Raw genomic sequence first — 9527 nt, forward strand, 5'->3', positions numbered from 1 at the left:
AACATTTATTAACGTTTTATTAAATATTAGGTTTATTTACTTAAATCCTAATATTTACTGGGTTACTCTCACCACTAACGGTATTTTACCCACTCTTTTGTATTAACGAGGTTTAATTACTAAACCCGTTTTCGGGGTGTTACACCAACACAGGTTGTCTGGTCGAAGGATCAGGTATGCTGATCGAAGGATCAGATAGACCGAAAGATCATCTATCGAACTGAAACCTGTCGAAGGACCACATATATATACCTCGAAGGATGATATCCTTCGAGGTCCATCATCATCTATCAAATCCTTATCCTTCGAGCTCATCGAAGGATCTAAATAAACCTTCGATGACTCATCCTTCGATGAGTCATCTTTCGACAACTCATCCTTCGACACACACATCACAACCAAATCTAACTGTTTGGCCAAGTCAAACCAGGAGGATGGTTGACTTGGTCATACTTACAAGACTGACAAAGACATCGTTTTATATCGGACAATATACAGACAAAGTACAGACACAAGTGCACCAACAATAATATTGGTCATATATATAAAAATTAGAACCTCATAAGCATATGTAATAGTGGTAGCTAGAGATACCGAGAGTAAGTTATGCAGTTACATAAAAGTTTCATGTATCAAAGTTAAAGTAAAAGATACATGTTTATATGTTTTTAGTGGTGTTTGCGGTCCCATTTGATTGGTTTCGATGTGAAGTCTAGACATTTGCTTGGTTTCGATGTGGAGTCTAGACCGAATAGCTAACTGGGTTTGGTAACAACAAACTGAACCGACTGGGTTGGTTGGGTTTTGGGAGTTTGAATTTAGTTTTTTTTTCAAAATTATTAGTATGAAATAAATCTTAAAATTATGAAGATGGTTAACGATTATAGTATATATACATAACTACATATTTCAAAAAGAGAAATATGACACCGAGCTATGAACCTTGGATCTTAAACCGACCAACTGTTAGGAATATCAGAACTATTACCATTAGGAGGAGATTACTTGCAACTTAAGTAATTCGACTGTTCATCAAACTCGTAAAACACTACTTGAATCGTTGACTGCCGCCAAACTATTGTTGATGACTGAGCACAAGGTGCAATCATGAGTATTGGATGCTACAAACCGTTAATCGCGACCAGCTGTTGATTCTTGATGACCAGCCATAAATTAGTTTAGGGCCGGCCATCACTTGCGTTAATCAGCCGCCACATCCTCACACACCAACTTGTACTGTTTGGACGGTTTAGTCGTTTCAACAGTTTATATACACCCTTATTTAGTTATGACATTTCTCTACTTTTGTATTAAAAAACCGCAAGTAATTTTTTTTTGAAACTTAACTTTCATTAAAAGAAACACCAAAAACATCAGCCACCTATTTCCAAGACAGCCACCTATTTCCAAGACGGAAAAAGGAAGCCCAAAGCCAGAAAGTTCATTACATCACAAAAACCACAAGTAAATAACATATCGATCCTAACAAACTATGTTGATTATACACCCACTACTAGATTTTGTCCTACTACTTCCATTAAACTCCTATGGGATATTATTATCATAATTATTTTCAAATATCAAAAGCTTCGATTTTATTTCCATCTTGCGGCACCCAAAATCATTATTTTTCCTACCTAGTATACACCATACGTATAACCTATAACATCATGTGTTAAATGCAATCCTATTATTCATCTTTCATCGTTATATACTACCTTAGCATCGCATCATCACCTTCCACGTTTCACCTCATCTTTTACCCATGTTCGACATTCAACCTTTTTTTATACAAATAAAATTCACAAATTTTAAAATCATGACCTAATAAAAATACAGACAAGATTACTTAAAACTTATCATTGATAATAAACTAGAAAAGAACTTTACATAAAAGAATTAACAAAATTTTGTATTTGATTTTTTTAAAAGCTAACGAGTACAAGCTATTAGAGAAATCAAATTAAATGTCAAACACCATATTATAATAATAAAAATATAAAATCAATTAAGGACCTCAAGTGGGTCTAGAAAGCTTGGGTCCCGGGGTGGTCACTAGGGACCCAAAAGCTTGCTGGGTGGGTGTAACACAAAGCCTAAGAAGCATAGAGTCCCTCCTCACTTCCGTTTTCAGTTCTATCTGTACGTGTTATTTTTTTTATTATGGGTTTCGAGTAAAGTTAATGAGTTGGTCATGTGTGTACCGCAACGGTAATTATTTTTAGATTGCAATCCGCCGCTTGCAATTTGGCTTAAACTTAATGGACATAAAATACAATTTGCTCATAAAATTAAAACCGGAAGAAAAGATTTGATGCTGACACGCGACAATATTTGAAATCCTTTGTTAGATAAGGATGTGTAATTAATTTTTAATTATATAAATAGTGATACAATATACAATGTAATATGATGCAATACATAGTACATATATGATATAATTCTCTTTACTCTAATAATTGGATTTAGTTTAATTATATAAATCAAGTTCTTTATGTTTACAATAGTATATTTAATATCATCCTTTTCTTTTCATCCAATTGTCCTTATATAGGTTAACAAACACATGTATATGAGTCAGGTTGGTGTTACGTCACTTCTACTTGTTTAACACTTACCTAATCATTATTTGCCATGTATAAAATATGAGTACCGCATATAAGACTCACCCACCGAAAACAGGGTTGTGACAAGTTAAATATTAAATATATTTTTAAAGTTATTTTATCAACTATTGACGATTGTTCATTACTTAAGGTGATTTGGCTTCGTGAAGTCTAAGTCTTATATAATTATTTTCAGATTAAATTTTTATTCGTTATAGGTTTAAAAATTAATTCTTTTTTAAGTTTAATTTTGTTTCATTATAAGTAAAATATAACTTTTTTAAATTAAATTAAATTTGAACATTTTTTAAGTTACTATGAACAAAACTGAAACTGCAATTACAAAACTAAACCAAAAGGTAAAAATTTATCATAAAAAAGAACAGATAATCAACACTTTTCATTATCAATAAAATCTATCATAACAAGTTTAAAAATGATTAGATAAATACATTTTTCAACATCAATCCACGAATGTTAAGAAATTTATCATAAAAAAATAAAGATAACTACAACTTTAATTAATATTCTTCATGATTCATTTATGTACTTGTTATTCAACTAAAGCTTAGAAACTACGCCGTTAAAACTCGATTGTGATTCAATTGTGTGCTATATACTTCTGTAAAGTATGAACCACACTCTCCTTGGATGATCTCCCTGCTTTGCAAATCGAAATGATTGCTAATAAAAACCTCTCTTTCTCCATGGAACAGCCTCCTGCCGTCTTCTGTGTCCTCAGGCCGGTAATACCATCTAATCTTAGCCATCATCTTATTACCGAACCCTTTTCTCCATGGAAAAGCCTCCTGCCGTCTTCTGTGTCCTCAGGCCGGTAATACCATCTAATCTTAGCCATCATCTTATTACCGAACCCTTTTCTCCATGAAAAACCCTCCTGCCGTCTTCTGTGTCCTCAGGTCAGTAATACCATCTAACCTTAGCCATCATCTTATTACCAAACCTTAACAACTTTGGCGATGTACGATGGCCAGTGACCACTTTTTTAGTAGTGTAACTGGTTATTTGAGTCATATGAGCCCGATGAGATGAAGACTTGTTGCCCTAAAAAATGAAATAAGAATGTTAAGTTGTTAAGCCCTCACATGAAATGCTAATTTGATTCAAGTTAATTTTCTGCCTTATACTTAAAAGGTACTTCTGTTTTAGATGACAATGCCATAACCCACACAATTTTTTTAGTATAAACATTGTACAAGTTGTATGCATATGAACCACTTGAAGCTTTATGTGTTATTGTAAAAACTTTTTTGAAAAACCTACCAAAGAATCAAAATGAATCTTGATTCATATTACCGAAAAGTTAACCAAAATTTTCAAATTTTATTAAACCTCAACCAGTGGCGGACCTAGCTCCTTAATTTAGAGGTATCCCAAAAATAATTTTTTACCGAGCAATCATACAATAATAAAAAAAAATTTATTTTGGGGCTTGGACTATGTTTATCAATTGGGCGTCTTTCAATTATATTATACTTAATTTGTGCTTGATTATTATACAAGTTTGGTGTTGTAAAAGGTTTGTGCTTATAAAAATTTGGAATTTTAATAAATTAAAGTATCATATTTTTTCGGGGTATCTCCGTATTTGTTCAAGAGTTTCTTTTATAAAAAACCGAAAAAAATTAAACTACGAAAACGAGGTTGAGCCGTATCCCATGATACCCCTCGTCAACGCAAGGGCGTTAACATTTTTATCTTGGTCAAAATTCAATTTACATGAAAAAAAAAAGATGAGACAAAAATATAAAAAAACAGCAACAAGACTATGGTTCTTAAAAATCATAAGGAATAAGATAGGCAATTCACATGAAATATAAAAACCTCAAATCAATCCCCGAAGAAATATATAGGAAATTATAGATCCACAAATCGGCTCAAAATTTAAATAAAAAAAGTTCTTAAAAAGAATACAGAATTTAATGGATTAAAAGTTACCTGAGACGACATTCTCTTCCGAAATCCTCTGAACAGCCAACGATCGTTCTACAACACCCTGCATGATGACACTGATTAATAATTCTACGTCAAACTAATTAAAAAGAATATTGATGAAAAGAATTTTAAAAATAAAATACCACTTACTGATGATTTTGCTATATAGGGAGGCCAGATTTCATCAACCAGGAAAGATAAAGCGGTAACCATCGATTATAATCTGACTGCTGCGGCGGCAGTTGATCTGTGGAATGTTATAAAACTGATAAACGAATAATAGGGTTTTATATATAATGAGTTTAACCTAGAAAGAGTTACAAACCCAAATCTTTTTCATTCTAGCCCCTCCATTTACTCCCATTTGTTTATTTCTTCTAATATAATTTTTCATATCTTAAAGTAGTAATATTATGTCTTATTTTTTTTCACCTAATTGACTTTATGTAGGTGAATAAACAATTGATATGGGAAGAAGAAGGCGGTTAGTAGTAAAATAAATGTGTACTAAGAAAAAGAAAAATCAGAAAGTAGTTTTGAATGGAAATTTTCGCAAAGAGTTCATTTTTTTTTAGAATCGGAAAGCCATGTGGGAAAATATGTAAGTTATCGTAGGTAGATACACAAGTTGTGCTCGGAAAATTAAACAACGATGTCATTTTGTATTAGATGTAAAGAGGGAGTGATGTTCGATAATTATAACTCAATACATGTTGCTATCCGTAAATGCATATAGAAACATTTCACATTGGTATGTTTATATGTAACGGGTAGTGTTTGAAGATTACATTGAGATGTCGGAGTTGTGAAACAAACGATGGGGTGTTCGAACATGTTGAAGAGGAATTGAATAAAGCAATGTCAATGTTTATTGAGGTCTTCTTAAATCATATACCTTTTTGTATCTATACGGTACAATATTTACATGAAGAGGTGAACCTTTTATATACATTGAACAAAGTTTAAGGGTTGTTTTATTTAAATTACAGGATTTGTCATCCCCGTATCCCAGTTTTACAGTTTTAGATACGGAGTTACCTATGATCATTGCACATTTATTTTGTTATTTATGTGTATTTTTACCTTTCACTAGAATAATTCGTTTTAAACTAGTTGCGTCACATTTATTTGTTCCGGCCTATTTTTGTTCCAACACAATTTTCTTCCATGAACTTTCAAGTGGACACACAAAACCAAAGTGTCAATGCTAACAAGATAAAAAGAAAATTGTAAGCCAAGTTCTCTCAAGTGTATATTGCTTGATCTTTATTTGTGATTTTTGTCCAGATGTATTGCTTTTAAATTGTGTATCTTAGACGGTTCAGTATTACACTATCTATCCCAAATTTGAGCATTTTACTTGTTTGAAATATTCTTCCAAATCACTTGCTAAATATCTTAGACAGGTTTAATTGTAATTAATACGGGCCTTTACATCAAAAATGGATGCTATTCAATCCTTTGTAGTTGCATGCTACATTCAATCCTTTGTGTCCTGATATTAAATTTACTATAGTCTTTTGTAATTATTTCTAGGTTTTTTTTTAAACTGACGGGTTATTGATAAATTGATTTAACCATCTATAATTCAACTTTGCTCATGACTTGTTTTGTGAATTCAATTGGAAATGAAAATTTGCTGCAACTATGGAGGAACTAATTGGTTTGTTGTGATTCTTCTTTATCCATCAAAACCTCACACAACTTCATTCCTAAATCAAAAAGTCCAGATTGTGTTAATGAGTTTAGACCTATAGCTTCTGTAATGTCTTGTACTAAGCATTAGAGATACTAAGAGAGTGAGTTATGCAATTACATGAAAGTTTGATGCATCATAGTTAAAGTAAAAGATACACGTTCATAGGTTTTTTGTGGTGTTTGCAGTCCCATTTGATTGGTTTTGATGTAAAGTCTAGATGGAATATGTCACACCCCCAAAATACCGCATGCGAAAACCCCCGCGAGGCGTGTGACGTACCAGGATCTAGCCAACAATCACATTGAACTCATAACAAGTTTTGAAATAAAATCTTTCATTATCATAAAGTGTTACAAAAACATCAAATGTAATTCATGGTGTTCAGCAGCGGAAGCATAACACATGTTTAACTAAAAGCCAAGTGTATAAAATCATCTAGTCTCGTTTCAAGTTTCCATGTTCCTCGACCCATGACTGTAGGTCCCTCTCGGAGGATGAGGTTAAACCTTAACCTTGTTATACTAACCCACTAGCAAGTGCGGAATCCAAGCTAGTGAGCAAACCGGGATGAAACAAGCACAAACACAAACACACAAAGATTCACCGATTAACACTACTTGTATTAATGCGAATGAAAGGTTCCGGTTACAAGCACAATGTTTACAAATCAGTTTTGCAAACTCTCAAAGTGTGTGTGTTCTATCTTGACAGAATGCTCTCTAAGTCACTCTATCTTTCGGTGTGCATCTGTCTCTTATCTAACTTGTGAACACACACTGCATGGGTATATATATACCCAGCATAGGTTGTCTTGACCGAAGGATCCGATAGATGGTCGAAGGATCATGTATCGATGCCATCGAAGGATTTACAAGCACCTCGAAGGATGGTGTATCCTTCGAGGTCTATTAGTTTCCATCGAAGCATATCTTTCGTGGTCATCGAAGGATTTACACTATCCTTCGATTCCTTATCCTTCGACAAAGACAACCATATACAAACTGTTTTGCCAAGTTAAACCAGGAGGACGGTTGACTTGGTCAAACTTATATGACTAATAAGGACATCGTTTTACATATAGACCGAATACAGACAAAGTACAGACACAAGTGCACCAACAAACTCCCCCTTGGCTGTAGCTTTGTCTCGATCTTCGATGGGTGCAGATTTGTCTCGATCTTGATCATCATTGATCTTCATGTCTTCAAGACTCTGATGTCCTTTCAAGTCTTCAATGTCGGAGGATCTTTAAAGTCTTCACGTCTTGAAAGCAGAGAGTGTATCAACAAACTACCCGTATCATGTAGGAAGTGTGTTGACAAACTCCCCCTTAGCATAAGCTCCCCCTTGAGTTATGCTCGTGAATGACTTGATCTTCAAAGCTTAAGATCCTTGTGGTGTTGATGATGGTCAGCGGCAACTCGAACATCTTCATCATCTGAGTGCCTTCACGTCATGTCTTTATTCCGAAGCTTGTCATCGACCATGTTCTCCTAGCCTTTAGAATCTGCACATGCAAGAAATCTAAACGCGTAATGAGAACAACTGCTTGGAATATAGTTAGCATAAACAAATGACACACGTATGACCATGTTTCAATCAAACACCGTCCGACAGTTTGAAAGTTTAATAAATTTGTCAATTTTAGTCTTTAACTTTCAAAACATGCAAATTTCGACCGTTTATGAAGATTTAGTCAATTCGGTTTTCGTTCAGATTTCAGGTAACGAAGACTCGAGTTCCAACATCGTACGATCGAAAATAAAGCAGAAATAAAATCTTTTTGGTATTTTTGAATTTTTCAAATGTAAAGACTGAAAGCAGTAAATAAATATATACAGACATTCTTTTTGCGAGTTTCGAGGGTAAGAGAATCATATCAGTGTATGGTCATGCCAAACGCTCCTGTTGTTCAATTAATTAACATTAAGATAAGCATCCTATAACAATTATCGGTATTGTTGTCCACTTAAGCTCAACTTATCAGATGTAATCATGGCGAGGGGATACGTTAAGGTATGATTTATACTTACCGACCGGTGTTCATCCACATCACGACACATTCCCATATCAAGGTATGCACGAGGGTTCATCTTACCGGTGAGTATACCGATTATCATCTGTTTGACCGTATATGATGTGAGATTCTCAATTCTTTTGATTTGAAAACAAGCCCTATGTGATATAATCACTTATTGATGAGGAACTTGATTTTCATATGCATGAGGGCACAGGAGCAAGTCCGTGAACAGGTCAGTACTTTCGTACAGCAGAGAGACGAACTTGACTCCCGGATAAATGTGATATTTTATCACTTATTTATATGGACATGTGATTGTTTATCACTTATTGAGGTCGAATGCAGTATGCAATATGTAATATGTAATATGTACACGTATGTATAGTATCATGGAAGATCTAGACTTGCGTCCCCGTTATTTTTCGGTAAAAGATACAACCATGATACCCAGATGATAAGCAGCATAAAGACCGAATATCTCAGAACCTCGGCAATCTATCAAACGAAATTTCGGTACTAAGACCATATGCCAATGAATGGTTCCCACCTGGTCTTCAGTCGATTTAAGATTTATATCACCCTGCACACTTTAAAATGATTGTGAGCCTACCGATACATCTTATATAGAGCTGCTTATCGTTTTTCATTTTCAGGTTTAAAGAGGTTTGGATAGACCACTGATGTACTATCATTTTCTCTTTTGCTCGCCAGGAAACTCATTTTTGTTTTTATATTGTTTTTGTGTTTTTGAAATTTTTCGATGTTTTTGGATTTTCAGATTTTTGGATTTACTCCCCCTAAAATCAATAAACTAAGACAAATTTAAAACACAAAGGTATTTACAAAAATGATTTTCCGATGTTGGTTTTACTCTTGCTTGACCTTAATGCCGTTTACCAATAATAAAAAGTCAAATCTTGATTTGTCAAAAGCTTTGGTAAAAAGGTCGGCACGTTGGTCATCGGTGTGGACCTTAACAACATCGATTAGCCTTTTCTCAAAGCAATCACGTATAAAGTGATATTTGATTTCGATGTGTTTGGTCTTTGAATGCTGCACAGGATTTCTAGTGATCTGTAATGCAGCAGAATTATCAACGTAAATAGGAGTAGTTAGGAATTCAAAACCGTAGTCCCGCAATTGTTGTTGGATCCACAGGACTTGAGAACAACAACTCGAGGCAGCAATATATTCAGCTTCGCATGTTGATGTAGCGACGCACGTCTGCTTCTTGCACTGCCATGTG

General features: G+C 34.1%; 1 long non-coding RNA gene across 1 annotated transcript; it reads right to left on the minus strand.

Moving 5' to 3' along the window:
- Positions 1 to 3098: 3098 nt before the first annotated feature.
- On the minus strand, positions 3099 to 4819 carry LOC110891602. The gene is made up of 3 exons (XR_002565413.2): positions 4713 to 4819; positions 4566 to 4623; positions 3099 to 3671 (listed from the first exon to the last, which is right to left on the minus strand). It is a non-coding gene; the product is annotated as an uncharacterized LOC110891602 (long non-coding RNA).
- Between the last annotated feature and the right edge of the window lie 4708 nt (positions 4820 to 9527).

Source organism: Helianthus annuus, chromosome 11 (genome assembly GCF_002127325.2).
Source record: "Helianthus annuus cultivar XRQ/B chromosome 11, HanXRQr2.0-SUNRISE, whole genome shotgun sequence".
Classification (NCBI taxonomy): domain Eukaryota; kingdom Viridiplantae; phylum Streptophyta; class Magnoliopsida; order Asterales; family Asteraceae; genus Helianthus; species Helianthus annuus.